This window comes from Uranotaenia lowii, chromosome 2 (genome assembly GCF_029784155.1).
Source record: "Uranotaenia lowii strain MFRU-FL chromosome 2, ASM2978415v1, whole genome shotgun sequence".
NCBI classification, from domain to species: domain Eukaryota; kingdom Metazoa; phylum Arthropoda; class Insecta; order Diptera; family Culicidae; genus Uranotaenia; species Uranotaenia lowii.
The window spans coordinates 334,918,733-334,934,309 of record NC_073692.1 but is presented as its reverse complement, the minus strand read 5'-3'; the positions used below and the strand labels follow the sequence as shown (position 1 = coordinate 334,934,309).

The following is a 15,577-nucleotide window of genomic DNA, read 5'->3' as shown; positions in this document are numbered from 1 at the left end:
TGGTATGGAAGTAAATAGAGCCACCACGTCAAACGATACCATCACGTGCCCGTCGGGTACTGTGATATTGTTGACGTAGGTACAAAATTCGAACGAGTTTTTAATTGCGTATTTTGATTTGATTGAACGCTGTAGGATGTTGCCTACAAATTTTGATAGCTCATATGTAGGTGCTGTCATACATGGGACGACTGGGCGAAGGGGGAGTCCTGGTTTGTGAGCTTTTGGCTGGCCGTATATTTTAGGGCACACGGCTTTGTACGTACGAAGTTTGACTGCTGTTTTTTTCTCCAACAGGCTCAGCTGTTCCAAACGTTTAACAAGGTCATTGTTTTTCGTTTGGAAGCCTGAGGTTGGATCGCGTTTCATAATTTGGTACGTTTTTTCGTCGCTAAGAAGTTCTTTCATTTTTGTATCGTACATTTCCCGTTCCATCAAGACAGTTTTGTTCCCTTTGTCTGCTTTTAGTGCCAATAGTGTGGTGTTTGATTTGAAGAATCGTCTAGTTTGGATTTCTGCTGCTCTAAATAGTTTAAGTCTGTGATCATCGTACCCATTATTCTGTTGTTTATTTATAAAATTTTGAATGTTATTGACGACTTTGCAGCGAGTGCTTTCTTGTATATCAGTCCGGTTCGAAGGACCAAAATGTTCGATAACTACACTAGAGTGGACTGTAAACACTCTTCTAAGGCTATCAGTAAGCACGACACCAAAACTTCACCCCGTTCCGACGCTGGGGGACCAATTTAGTTTGCCCAATTAGGAGGGTTTTTCGGACGAGTTAAAAAACGCGATACGCACTGGTTGGTGGTTACGAAAATTATCATTTATTGCCGTTTGTTTTCCTTCCAGTTCGGCTCTCTGGATCATTCTCAAACATAGAAACGGTGTAACAGTGAGACGTGAGAAATTGAGCATTTATGGACCGTTAGCACGTCTCACTGTGGGGCTTCCACAAACCACGGAATAAATTGCCATTTTATAACATTCCGGCCCCCTTGAAACCACCGGATTTCAACACAATATCTTACAAATGCTAGCAATTTTTACATAAATAATTCAATTTAAATATAATCTACGGTATATAATACAAAATGCGACCTTAATCGCCAAAAATCGGCATCTTTAAGGGTGATGAACCCATTTAGTACAAATTCCATGCCAATCCAATTCAAATTTGATTTACCAATGTACTCTATACAAAGCAAAATGCAACTTTGTTGCCCAAAAATTCAAGATCTTTTAAGGGTGATTAACCCATTTGCCCCCTTTTATCACCGACGTCCCTGGAGAACATTCTCTCCCATTTTTTTGATTTTGCACGGTTTGTTTTGGTTTTGCACTTCGTGTAACATAATTGTTGGCTGCTGAAACAAATTTGCAGCACGTTAATTTTGGTTTCAACTCAGTTTTTCGGTCCCAAATTCGGTGATGTTTCTCTCAGGAACATGTTTCCTTGCGGTGCGATTCGTAGCAGCCAAGAAATCTTCAGCACAATGTACCAGTTGCGATATTCTGCAGGTAAGTTGATTATCGATAGGAGTTGCTCAATGGTGAACGTTTAATGTATTTTCAGCTTTCGGGGCACTTGACCCGGGTGATGCGCTGTGTTTCGATACGATGCCCAGGTGTTTCTATTGCAACTTTCAGCTCCATAGATTTGCAGTGGCACATTCGATAAGCACTGCAAACATTCAGCTTGGTGACATCAGCTGAGATATTGTTCAGGTGAGTTGTTTTTTTTTTCGATTTCCCAACTTCTTGGTAGTGACAGTTTTACAATATGTTTCAGATGTTGCCGTCCAACGATGCTACTTTGGCCCAAAGATCTCGAATGTACTTGGATGATCCGTCCGAATTACCATGTGTGCTGATTCCGTGATGTTTAGTTTTTACCAGATTTCTCTCATGCAAAGTGTGTTCACCATCTCGACTAACGCAACTATCAAAACTCAAAACCAAATATGCCACATTGCATTATATTCTGGAGTTTTGACTTAATTGGCGAATCATTTTACGTTTCTGACTATGTTATCTGACTCAAACTAAACTTTCAGGCCCTTTTTGGCTGTTCAACGCATTTTTAACTAGAGGAGTTTCATTTAGAAATTCATTAAAGCTTAGTTCTTTTAGAAATGGGACAGTTACGAATGCGTGTATCTCAAAAACTATTCGTTTCAACAAAATACTTTCTATGAAGAAAATGAAGGTAATGTTATGATATTTCATGAAAAAAATTGAAAAAAAATATTTACCGTTTTTTGTTAAAGAAATTTCTACGTTATTCTTGGTATCTCCAATTGGCCAGCGCACACTTTTTTCAGTCATGGTATTGATCAGTTTCTCCAACTTACACTTCGTAAAATCTATAATTTAGGTGGTTTCATCCTCCTTCTTCAATTTCTGATACTTTTCGGTCCAATACTTCTCTTTTAAAAGAAACTGGAAGCATCTGAGTGGATACAGTTGTTTCGAAATGAACAAATTTGATAATTTTTGACCACATTTTTGAACGTTTTTTTTTCGGTACCGGTTTTACAGCTTAAGAGCTTTGGAACTATCAAAACACGTTTTTTTTTAGGTTGGATTTCAATGAGTCATCACTAGGCAACACTTTCAGCTTATCGGAGAAAATTGTTTTGGACATTTCAGCGATCTACCCTTAGTTTTGCCGTTGTTGCCGATCATGTGCTTCACTCCAATGCTTGATTTGAACTTTGTGGACATTATTGACAGTGTTTGCATATTTATCCACCACAAAAACTCAGTCATTCTTGGAATAATCATCGGTTTTGTCAGCTATCAATTTGATAATGACGAATTTTAAAGAAAACTGTGCAAAATTATTTTTTTCTTTTTCTCTTGCATCGTACATTTATCAAAAACGCGTAAATTTTAAATTTTGAAAAAAATAGGTCGAATAGAACTTTTTATAGGCAACAAAATGCTGTCAAAATTTTTAATATCCGATAACTAGTTAACGAGCTATTAGCAAATGAAAGTGTCCCATTTCTAAAAGAACTAAGCTTTATTTCAGGTTTTACTCGACAATAGGGTAGCTGACGTTACCTAGATCAGCCATAATCTATTCGACGATCTTAGGTGGACCTTTAAACACATACCAGACTTTTGAATCCACCTGTTTGTTATAACATTGATGTTTGTCAACCATAAACTTTATTTCTCGAACTACAAACTTATGAATGACGATAATCGAGAACCAGTAAATGTTTTTTGAGATTCCTGTAAAACAGCGTTCGATAACCGGCTCTCGAGGCAGATCATACCATATTCCACAAAAATTACCCAAAGCTATTCTAGCTCTTCTTTCTGCGTGACTTCTTCTGCCATTTTTCTTTAATTCCGACTCAATCTGTGAAATGTGAAGTAAACTGACGATTGCAACTCTACCATCTCGTCGGCACAATTTTATGACGGGCTGAGCGTTATGTCTGAAGCAAAACCCAATGCGACGTTACGGACCACACTCGTAACGATGACTTCAGACTAAAACTTTTCCCTCGGGAGTTCACAGTTCAAAAATCTTCGACCGAAACTAAACCAACGTGGCGGGGAAGATACCAAATTGCACTAAACTCTGTTTGTATCCCTTACGAAGATTATCAGACTACACGTCTAATGGGCCATCCCAACCAATGTTGAGACTCCACAGCTGTTGGATTATCATTTTCGCTGGCGCAAAAGACTGGACCGCGAGCCCGAGAGGATTGAACAAACAGGTTGCTTCTGAGTGAATACATTTTTTTTCATGATTCGCGAACTCGAAGACTTCCAATGAGGAATATTCAAACATAAACTTATCTAACTCTGTGTCTCTCAAACCAAGGGTTGGGACAGTTGACTCTGAAAAATCAAACTCTAAATCGGACTGTAATTTTCAAAATTATCAGAATTCACTGTCTGCTCCAACTAGACAGCCGTCAAAAATAAAAACTTTTTCGAACATCTTTCGACCCAGTCAGATACCATGCTGAACCATTTTCAGCAAGCTGTTTCAGACACTTTTTCTCCAAATATGGAACACTATCAGTTCCGCATGTAACTGTCTTTAATTCTTAGGTCTTTACTGGTTCGTCTGGTGTATCTCGCCACAAACTCCACTGAAGATGTTGACCCGGTTGCTGAACTTGTACCATCCTGTATACTTTCTAGACGTTGGCACTGATGGCCTATCGGTGCAAACGGAAGCGTATGATGATCGACAACAATCTTTCTGCACATTAGGACCCACCATCAACGCATTGTTTTACGAAACGACCGTTGAGGTGCGACTCGACGCATCCAACAATACGCGTAGCTTTGTTGTTGTTTTCTCCGGCTTCAATACTTCATGGCGTGGGAGGTGATAACCAGGTTCTAATGCTGACACATTCTATACGTTTTTTTTTACCTTTCTGACAAAGATCGGACCCATTCTGACTGAATTCTGACACATCAACTGACAAATCATCTTAAGCTTCTTTCAAATGTCCCGTCGATAATTTTCCAACACAAGGCCTTAAGTTCTGCCCTTTGCAGATAGCCTCCCAAACTGAGGAACTGACTCATCGCTTTTCCTCCAGATTCACCCAATTGGTGCAACATACTAAGTTTTTTCGGCAATGTGACGACAAATTTACTTTCCGAAATCTTTTTTGGGATTTCTTTGAACATCTGTTCTCAAGCTGACTCTTCAACTGACACCAAACTGTATTACATGATTCAAACTCAAACCTTAGCAATCATAGTTCTCAAACATTGTATAACTGACAAAACATTCTGATCCTTTGATGACTACTCGAAGGTCTAAACGGAACTTTCCGGAACTCTTCCGGAAACAACCCATCCAAACTTAGTTTCTTGCAGGGTTGGACCATCGTCCGAAACTTTACACTTTCCTGAACGTAACAAATTGCAGAAGTATTCTGCCCCAATAATCATATCAATCGGACCCGGGCTCCAAAACTCAGGGTCCGCCAATACCAAATCATGAGGAATCTTGATCCCATTAAGCGATACTTTGGTGGTGGGCAGATTACTCGTGATCTTAGGCAACACATGGAAACTCATATCTTCCGAAAACGAAGAAATTTCTGACACACGAGGCCGAACTCTCGCCTCAACTGACTCAATCGATTTAACTGACTCATTTCCAATGCCTTGAACTCTCAAAACATTCCGACTTCTTCGGAGATTCAATCTTTTCGCAAAGCTTTTCGTAACATAGCAATATTCAGAACACGAATCCAACAGTGTTCTCGCAAACGAATGATTACCAAAACGATCTTCAACACGCACTACAGCGGTTGACATCAAAACTCGAGGCGAACGAAATTTAGCGCTTTTCGGCCTTGGTGCCGCATTAAAAGTAAAAGAATTGTCTGTGGTGTGTTGTGGTAGAGTGTGGCGAATGCGTGTTTGTATTATGGGGTAGGAATTAGTGGAATTCTCTTGTGCTTGAGGATTTGTGTACGAAGCCTGACTTTGTTGATCCTGTCTAATCAACTCTTGTTCTTGACCTTCACCAGAAGGTCCTGGGCGATTAATATTCCGATACGATTGACTGTTGACTGTCGACTGATTTTGTGAAACGGAGCTCTGACTTGAAAAACTGTTATGCAACATCGAATGGTGTTTTCTGTTGCACTCACGACATGGACCTCTGCTACAACGATCGATAAAATGACCAGAACCCAAACAATTGATACAGAGCCGCTTCATCTTGACTACTCCGAAGCGCTGGGGCACCGACATCGCTCTGAACTTGCTGCACGTGGATGCTGGATGGTACGAATTACCACAGAACACACAGTTGTTCTGGATTCTCGATGTGGTGTGAACTGTTGTACGATAGCGACGACTTTCGATGTCTTCAGTTCTATTCGGCGTTATCGATTGGAGAACCAACGCTTGATCTCTCAGGAAGTCCATAACTTTCTGGTATGTCGGCACGTCCTTAGAGTTGTGATGGCTCTCCCACTGACGAAGGGTAACCGAATCTAGGCGAGCGCAAACCATGTATGCCAGCATTGTCGACCACTTCTCTGTGTCCTCGCCTATCTTGCCCAGCATCTGTATGTTGCGATCAAAATCACTGACAAGGCGGTTCAGAGCTTCACCGCTTTCCTTCTTCAGAGGCTCGATACCAAACAGTGCGTCCAAATACGCCTTCACGATCAACTTTTTGTTCTCGTATCTCTTTTCCAACATGTCGCAGGCTACCTGGTAGTTATCAGCAGACAGTTCAATGGAGCTGATCTCCTGGAGCGCTTCTCCGTTTATCGCTGACCGCAGATATGTAAACTTATCGATATCGGAGAGCTGATGGTTGTTGTGGATCAAGCTGTCAAACATATCCCGGAACGGAATCCAATCTCGAAGTTTTCCGTCGAAAACTGGCAGTTTGATGTCCGGAAGCTTGACACGGGATATAGTATCAGCTCGTTCTGCAGACCCAGACGCACTTAAGACCTCAACCTTCCTCGGACGTAACGCAAGGAGTGCAGCTTTCACGGTGCAATACTGCTCTTCAAACTGCAGCGTTTCTTCATCGAACTTTGCTTCACGTTCCTCAATCTGCCTCTGCAGCCTGCGTTTTCTTGCTGCCTCTGATTCCTTGGCATCCTCTTTTTCTCCTTCACTGTCTGCAGCGTCCAATAATACTTCTATTTTCTGCCTTACCAGGTAGAACTTCTTTATAACTGACTCAAGCAGACTCAATCTGACTTCGATCTGGGACTCTTGCAGCTCTGGTTTGAAATCCCGTACAAAGTTGGCAACACCTTTAATGGAGGCCCTCAACTGGCGCTCCTGCTTCTTCAAAATACTGAGATCCTCCATTTTGATGAAACTTATCACCCAATTAAAAAATTCACAGCGCACTTTGCAAGTGATATCACCAAATTCTCACACAATCGCAGAGCAAGTCGAATTGTCTGTGATACCACTTTTCTTAAGTCTTCTTCCAATAATTCCGATCCAACACAAAATTGACTGAATCACCAATTTGATTCACTTAGATTCCAACACAATCTGACTTATTTGATTCACTTGAATCCAAACACAATCTGACAAATTTCAGCTTATCGAAAACTGACTCAAACCCAAAATGGATTTACTCAAAATCCAACCAATATTCAGACTAAACTGACTCAAAATCGCTCGACGTTTCACAAAACCGACCTTGACTGGGAATCGCGACTTGACAGCCAAAGCGGAATCAACAATTCGAAGACAAGATTATCGAAACCTCAGGGAATTGCACAATTGAAAATTTCAACTACCCAAAAAATATTATTTAATTCAAAGTTTTATTTTTAGCCACAATCTCGAAACCAAAAATCACACACCAACAACCACAGACATGCGCTACTTATCCTTTTTTTTTTTCAATATCCAGCCAAATCCGTCCAAAATCCGACCAACGTTCTAAAATTTTCCAACTCCGAATCCAAAAGCGCCAACTTCGATTGGGATCCACTGCCTTCTTCCTCGCTAGGTCCAAACTCTAGCGGCTTGATGCTGGTTGCTGGAATCCGCGATGGCGAACGATGGAAGCCGTTTTGTTTCCTTTGCGCGTCCAAAATGACGACAACCAATCACAATTGGAGCGTCCCAGCAGCACAAAATGTCCACCACACAATAGGCAACACAATACCAGCACTTGAATCGTCCAAAATGCCCAACAATTTCACTGGATTATCTGGTTCGAATGGACCAAAATAATCGACCAGGACTCCCCCTTCGCCCAGTCGTCCCATGTATGACAGCACCTACATATGAGCTATCAAAATTTGTAGGCAACATCCTACAGCGTTCAATCAAATCAAAATACGCAATTAAAAACTCGTTCGAATTTTGTACCTACGTCAACAATATCACAGTACCCGACGGGCACGTGATGGTATCGTTTGACGTGGTGGCTCTATTTACTTCCATACCAATAGAGCTCGCACGGAAAAGCGTGATAGCCAATTGGGACCAAATCACACTTCATACCCCCATTTGCCTCGACTTATTTCTAGAAACCATCGAATTTTGCGTGAACAGTAGTTTCTTTTGCTTCAACCAAACCTACTATAAGCAAAAAACAGGCCTAGCTATGGGGAGCCCTATTGCTTCACCTATCGCCGAAATAGTGGTTGACGATTTACTCGATGCAGCAACAGCACACAGTGCCATCTCGCTCCCACATATACGAAAGTATGTTGACGATTTATTTTTGATATTGCCCGAACACACTATAGAATCCGTTCAAAAAGTTTTCAACTCTCAACATAATAATATACAATTTACTGTTGAAGTTGAAAAAGAACAATCACTACCTTTTTTGGACATGATGTTACACAGATGCGAAGATGGAAAAATCACCACCGACTGGTACATGAAACCGATCGCGTCTGGTAGATTTTTAAACTTCTGTTCCTTCCATCCACTTCATCAGAAGCTAAACGTTGCAACCAATTTTGCTAAACGTGTTTCACTCTTTTCATCTCGAACAAGCAAGAACGAAATCAACCAAATCATTCGAACAAACCTGAGGCTGAACGATTATCCGATTGGATTGATTAATGGGATCATAAACCGTCTCAATGAAAAGGATAACACCCAAACAGCTATGGTAGCGGAAGATAACAAAATTACACGTTCGCTCACAAATATAGATGGTCTTACCGCCAACATAACCAAAACATTGCGTTCGGAGTATGCTGATATACGAACAGCAAGTAAGCAAGTAAAAACAATTGGGTGTCTTTTTCCGATCATAAAAGACAAAACGCCGCACGATGAACAAACCAACGTCATATACAAAATAACATGCAAAGGACATTGGAAAACAGATGAAACACAGGAAGCAGAAAACTGCGAAGCATGCTACATAGGATGTACTACGAGAATATTAAAACAACGAATCTCACAACACAGGACTCAAACTAACGAACTCAAGCGCCTATGGAACATCGGATACACAAAACAGGACTACGCAATACAACAACTTCGCCAACAGACAGCATTATTGGAGCACGAAATAGCTATGGATCACCTGTTCGACATAGATAAAGCGGATATCATCGACAGGTGTGACAACGAGAACAAATTGCTGATCCTGGAGAGCTGCCATATAAAAACAACAAAGCACGCGATAAACCTAAAAAAAGACACCGAAAACATACATTCAACATACGCAAACATTTTTAAAACACTTCAACACACAAAAAGAAAAATAAACTCAAAACATAAAAACACCAACACAGAAACACGAATCCAACAACAACCTGTAAACAATAGCATACACTAGCTGAACCAGATCAAAGTAAAACAAACAGTGGAAAGTAGTGACTGTGAAAAATCGAAGCAGTGAAAATTTAATCCAAATATAGGAGGAAGTACGAATTTTCACACAGTAAGTCAGATAACACTACATAACACTAGAATCGAAAATTAATCACAAAAATTATTGTAACAGAACAAATGACAGCTTTATCTGATCAGCCGAATCAAACCTGACAAGAAATACGACACATTTTAGGTAAGAATCAGATAATCTTGTGAAGAATTTTTTGATAATTTAGTTCACACACAATAAACTTTGCAGTCCCTGATGACGATCCTATATGGATTGAAACGTTGGAACGTTAAATAAATAGTCGTTTTCACTATTTAAAAAGACTGAAAGCCGAAAAATACATCTCGGAATCTGAAATCTGAATCTGAAATCTGAATCTGAAATCTGAATCTGAAATCTGAATCTGAAATCTGAATCTGAAATCTGAATCTGAAATCTGAATCTGAAATCTGAATCTGAAATCTGAATCTGAAATCTGAATCTGAAATCTGAATCTGAAATCTGAATCTGAAATCTGAATCTGAAATCTGAATCTGAAATCTGAATCTGAAATCTGAATCTGAAATCTGAATCTGAAATCTGAATCCAAAATCTGAATCTGAAATTTGAATCTGAAATCTTAATCTGAAATCTGAATCTGAAATCTGAATGTAAAATCTGAATCTGAAATCTGTATCTGAAATCTGAATCTGAAATCTGAATCTGAAATCTGAATCTGAAATCTGAATCTGAAATCTGAATCTGAAATCTGAATCTGAAATCTGAATCTGAAATCTGAATCTGAAATCTGAATCTGAAATCTGTATCTGAAATCTGAATCTGAAATCTGAATCTGAAATCTGAATCTGAAATCTGAATCTGAAATCTGAATCTGAAATCTGAATCTGAAATCTGAATCTGAAATCTGAATCTGAAATCTGAATCTGAAATCTGAATCTGAAATCTGAATCTGAAATCTGAATCTGAAATCTGAATCTGAAATCTGAATCTGAAATCTGTATCTGAAATCTGAATCTGAAATCTGAATCTGAAATCTGAATCTGAAATCTGAATCTGATATCTGAATCTGAAATCTGAATCTGAAATCTGAATCTGAAATCTGAATCTGAAATCTGAATCTGAAATCTGAATCTGAAATCTGAATCTGAAATCTGAATCTGAAATCTGAATCTGAAATCTGAATCTGAAATCTGAATCTGAAATCTGAATCTGAAATCTGAATCTGAAATCTGAATCTGAAATCTGAATCTGAAATCTGAATCTGAAATCTGAATCTGAAATCTGAATCTGAAATCTGAATCTGAAATCTGAATCTGAAATCTGAATCTGAAATCTGAATCTGAAATCTGAATCTGAAATCTGAATCTGAAATCTGAATCTGAAATCTGAATCTGAAATCTGAATCTGAAATCTGAATCTGAAATCTGAATCTGAAATCTGAATCTGAAATCTGAATCTGAAATCTGAATCTAAAATCTGAATCTGAAATCTGAATCTGAAATCTGAATCTGAAATCTGAATCTGAAATCTGAATCTGAAATCTGAATCTGAAATCTGAATCTGAAATCTGAATCTGAAATCTGAATCTGAAATCTGAATCTGAAATCGGAATCTGAAATCTGAATCTGAAATCTGAATCTGAAATCTGAATCTGAAATCTGAATCCAAAATCTGAATCTGAAATTTGAATCTGAAATCTTAATCTGAAATCTGAATCTGAAATCTGAATCTAAAATCTGAATCAGAAATCTGTATCTGAAATCTGAATCTGAAATCTGAATCTGAAATCTGAATCTGAAATCTGAATCTGAAATCTGAATCTGAAATCTGAATCTGAAATCTGAATCTGAAATCTGAATCTGAAATCTGAATCTGAAATCTGAATCTAAAATCTGAATCTGAAATCTGAATCTGAAATCTGAATCTGAAATCTGAATCTGAAATCTGAATCTGAAATCTGAATCTGAAATCTGAATCTGAAATCTGAATCTGAAATCTGAATCTGAAATCTGAATCTGAAATCTGAATCTGAAATCTGAATCTGAAATCTGAATCTGAAATCTTTTTTTTTTTTTTTTTTTTTTGTACGTTTTATTTAATGAGGGATTAACCTTCTGTTTTCACCCTCCAAAAGTTTTGTTTTTACACTTTAGATCTCATTAAAAAGGTTACACTGTTTTAAAAATTGTATCACTTTCTTCTCCTTGGAACGAATGTTTTCAAGTTTTTCCGCCAGGCTGCCTTCCGGCAGCACTTGTCTTCTGTCGTTGTATTTCAGGCACTCCATAATTATGTGCTTTACCGTCAGTTGAACACCACACGCATCGCATACTGGTGTTTCCGTTCCCTCCATCAGATGTTTGTGGGTCATCCTGGTGTGACCGTTCCTCAACCTGGTAAGGACCTTCTGCTCTTTTTTGTTGTTTATATCCTTCCATTTTTCCGTTGTCGATTTTATTTCTCGCAGTTTTATATTAAGCTGATTGTTCCAGTTTCGTTCGTGTTGCAGTTTCAACATTCTCTTGATCCACTTTAGCGCGTCCGCTTTTGGAATATTTATAGCGTATCTACCTTCATTTCTTCCTAAGTTCGCAAGTCGATCAGCCTCTTCGTTGCCCTGAATACCAACGTGACTTGGAATCCAGACCATCGTAACGTTTTTCAGATTTTTTTGATAGATGATGTTTTGGATGATCGGATGCTTGGTTCCAGATTCTAAAGCCGTTAGCACACTTGCCGAGTCGGTATAGATCACAGTTGGTTCATTAGCTCTTCTGACCGCCACATCAATAGCGAGAGCTTCTGCCGAGAAAATTGAGAGATGTTCTGGAAGACTTCGAGATATGTTTTCTTCCATTGGGTTGAAAATCCCAAAGCCCACTTTCCCGCTTGCTAGGGAGCCGTCGGTGTACACTTCTCTTCTGAAGCGGTACTTAGTGTTTTTAAGGTTTGCAAACATGTTAACTGCTGATCTTTTGTTTCCACCAGCTTTAAACTGGTGTTTTATTGTGCAGTCTATCACAGGTGGTTTTTCATTCCACTGTTTGGCTATTTCGGTTCGGAGTCTATGGATTGGTGGAATACGATGGTTTATTGTTTCTGTTAAAAGTTGGTTCGCTCGATTTAACAGATAGTTCTCACTGCAGTCTACTCTTTCTGCTACCCATATTGCTTTTCTTGCCCAATTTTCAGCAACCAGAAATGCAAAGGGGAATACGCCGTTCTCAACATATAGGGCTTCTAATGGGGTTGAACAGAAAGCGCCGGATATGGTTCTCAGCATATTGGTATAAACCGTTTTAAGTTTCAAGATGTTTTCTGGTTCGAATACTTCCCATCCGTAGAACAATTTTGACATAACTGTCGCAAAGCCAATTTTAAGAAGAGTTTCTCTGCTTCCAAGACTTGTTATAATTTTTAAGAAACGAGTACGTGCCGAACATTCTTTTATGAGCATTTTTACATGATTATTGGCATTTCCTTTCTTGTTTAGCTCTACCCCCAAAATTCTACCTGTTTTTGTTTGTTTGATCTCCGATCCGTTAGCTTTTAACTTTTGCATTTTTCCAAATCGATGCTTACCTTTAGTCACGCAGCATGTGTGTAACAAGAAGCTCTTTTTGGCATTTATTGCGAAGCCGTTTTTTTCTGCCCACGATAAAATTTCATCGATTCCATGTTGTAACCTTTTACGGCAGATTGCAACAAACTTACTTCCGCAAATTAACAAAATATCATCCGCATATATAAGAACTGAGATGGTCTTTGGTATGAACCTGAACACGTCATTGATTACTAGGATAAAAAGAGTGGGGGATAGAACTGACCCTTGGGGTACTCCGGTTTCTTGAGGCAGATCTGAAGAAAAAGCTCCACCTACTGCCACACAAAAAGTTCTATCTTTCAGGAAGTTTTTTATTACCTGGTACGTTCGGTTTCCCACTGAGGCTTTTTGAAGGGCTTTTAGGATACCTGGTCTCCATGTCCGGTCGAAAGCTTTGGAAAGATCCAACGAAACTAGTTCCGAGTGTAAATTAGAATGCCGGTGCTCGGTGAGTATGTCTTTAAGTTTGCTCAAATGACTGGTTGTACCTCTACCACTTCGGAAGGCATGTTGATTTGGATGAATAATTTTTCGATGTTCTAACAACTGTTGTAGTCGTCGATTCACTAATCGCTCGTAAATTTTCCCCAAACAAGACGTGAGAGCAATTGGTCGGAAGCTGTTCAGTTCACCTGGTTTTGGTATGGGTATAATTACGCTTTTCCTCCAATTTACTGGGTATTCTCCTTTTTGCCAAAGATTGTTAAACACTTCTAGCACAACCTTTTTTGCTTCGGGGGGCATATTTTTTATCATGCTGTACGTAATTTCATCCAGACCAGTAGATTTACCAGCACATTTGCTGAGAGCGATTGTCAGTTCTGTTCCAGAGAAGTCTTTGTCCATGTTTTCATTTTCAGGGATGGAAGGCGGTGGTTGGTAGTTGCTCTCTTCTAATGTTTCCGAATAGTTACTTGCAGTGAAACTTTGTTCAAATACCTTTGCAAGGTGATTTGCAATTTGTTGGGGGTCATCTGTATATTTTCCATCGATAGACATTCGTCTCGTGCGGTTGGATTTGCGTCCTGTGATTTTGCTAAACCTTTGCCACATTTCTGTGACTGGGGTGCTCGGGTTGAATGAGGTACAGAACTCATTCCATGCTTCATTTTTACCCTTTTCTACGGCTGATCTTGCCGCTGCTCTGGCCTTTCGAAAGTCTTCGTTTCGGTTTATCCACTCACTAGACGTTTTGGCGGTTCTTCGAAGAAGTTTCCACTTTTCTTTACGATTTTCAATGAGTGTGCCGATTTCTTCGGTCCACCATGGTGCATATTTCGAGGCTGTGTTTCCGGTCGTTCGTGGTATCGAGCGTCTGGCAGTTTGGAAAATGGTCTGAGTGATGTTGATTATGTTGGGGTGCGAAATAGAAAGAAGTTCATCCCCTATTTCCTGTGCATACTTTTCCCAGTTCGCTTCTTTAAGTTTCCATTTTTTAACTATCGGGACCGTTGGACAGCTACTGTCTAACTCAATTCTTATGGGGACGTGATCGCTGTTGCTTGGATCTGAACAGGTGGTCCATTTAAACCTACCTATGATGGTTGTTGAAGCAAATGTGATATCAATGGCGGTGTCTTGGTTATTCTGGATTGGGCTGAATCGAGTTTTAGACCCGTCATTAAGCGGTGCCATTTCATGATCAGCAGCCCACCTGGCAACAGTTTCACCCATGTTGTTCGTGAAATTGTCCCAGGTGGCATGTCGACTATTGAAATCTCCTCCAACAAGGTATGGGGGGGAGAGATTGGACATCAGATCTCTCAACGCCCTGTCCGCTGTGTTGTAATAGCCCGACTTGAAATGATTGTAAACACAGATCAGAGTTACTTTCACTGGGGAAAGTAGTCTGACTGCTACCGCTGAGATTTCCGTCTCTAAATCGATCAGTTCGTGTGGCGCTTCTTTTAAAATACCCATGACAGCTGGACCTTTTCTTCTCCCCGGACTAAATTTGGATGTGTACACGCAATAGTTTTTGGTCAGCAAAGCACTGTAGTTGTCTGTCATTGTCTCCTGTAGCATTATACAAATCGGTAACTTACCCCAGATCATCCGAGTTAGCTCCGGTTCGTTACACCAGAATCCGCGAACGTTCCATTGGAGTACAAGGAATTGTCCCCGTGAACGTGCATGTCGTGGCCTGGCCGTTATTGATACTTGCGTGGATGTTGGGTTTCTGGGAACAGGTCCTCTGCTCGTACCTTCACCTGCATCCCATCTTGGTGTGGTGTGCATGTGCCGTACAGTCAGTTGGTTCATTGTTATGGGACGCAGCAGAGTAGGGAATGACCTGGGGAATTGATTTGCGTTTGATACTGTTCGCTGATATGATATTGAGGAACTTACCCGCAAGTGTCCCGGGTGCCCCCGTACGACACACTCCCGACGCACATCTGGCGTCCCAGGATCCTGTCGGGCAGTCGTCGGGGGGCGAAGGCTTTGGGACAACGTTGCCCCCACCGAGGAAGTGGAGGTCGGATCACCTTCAACAGGTATGAGGATAGCGTCCTGGATGGTTACCGATCGCTTCCACATATTACCAAGGGACTGATGCTCAAGTCCCTCGAACCTCGGGTGGGGTGGAAACTCCTCCTGGCTGTTGTTGTTGGTTGGTGTTTTTT

General features: G+C 40.1%; 1 protein-coding gene and 1 long non-coding RNA gene across 14 annotated transcripts in view; one reads left to right on the top strand and one right to left on the bottom strand.

Annotated features, from left to right (window-relative positions):
• Positions 1-15,577, bottom strand: part of LOC129744119 (alpha-catulin) — a 458,959-nt gene that overhangs the window by 409,668 nt on the left and 33,714 nt on the right. The gene's annotated exons all lie outside the window — the stretch shown is intronic.
• On the top strand, positions 1,364-1,845 carry LOC129744127 (uncharacterized). Its single transcript, XR_008736822.1, has 3 exons — positions 1,364-1,524; positions 1,580-1,731; positions 1,796-1,845. It is a non-coding gene; the product is annotated as an uncharacterized LOC129744127 (long non-coding RNA).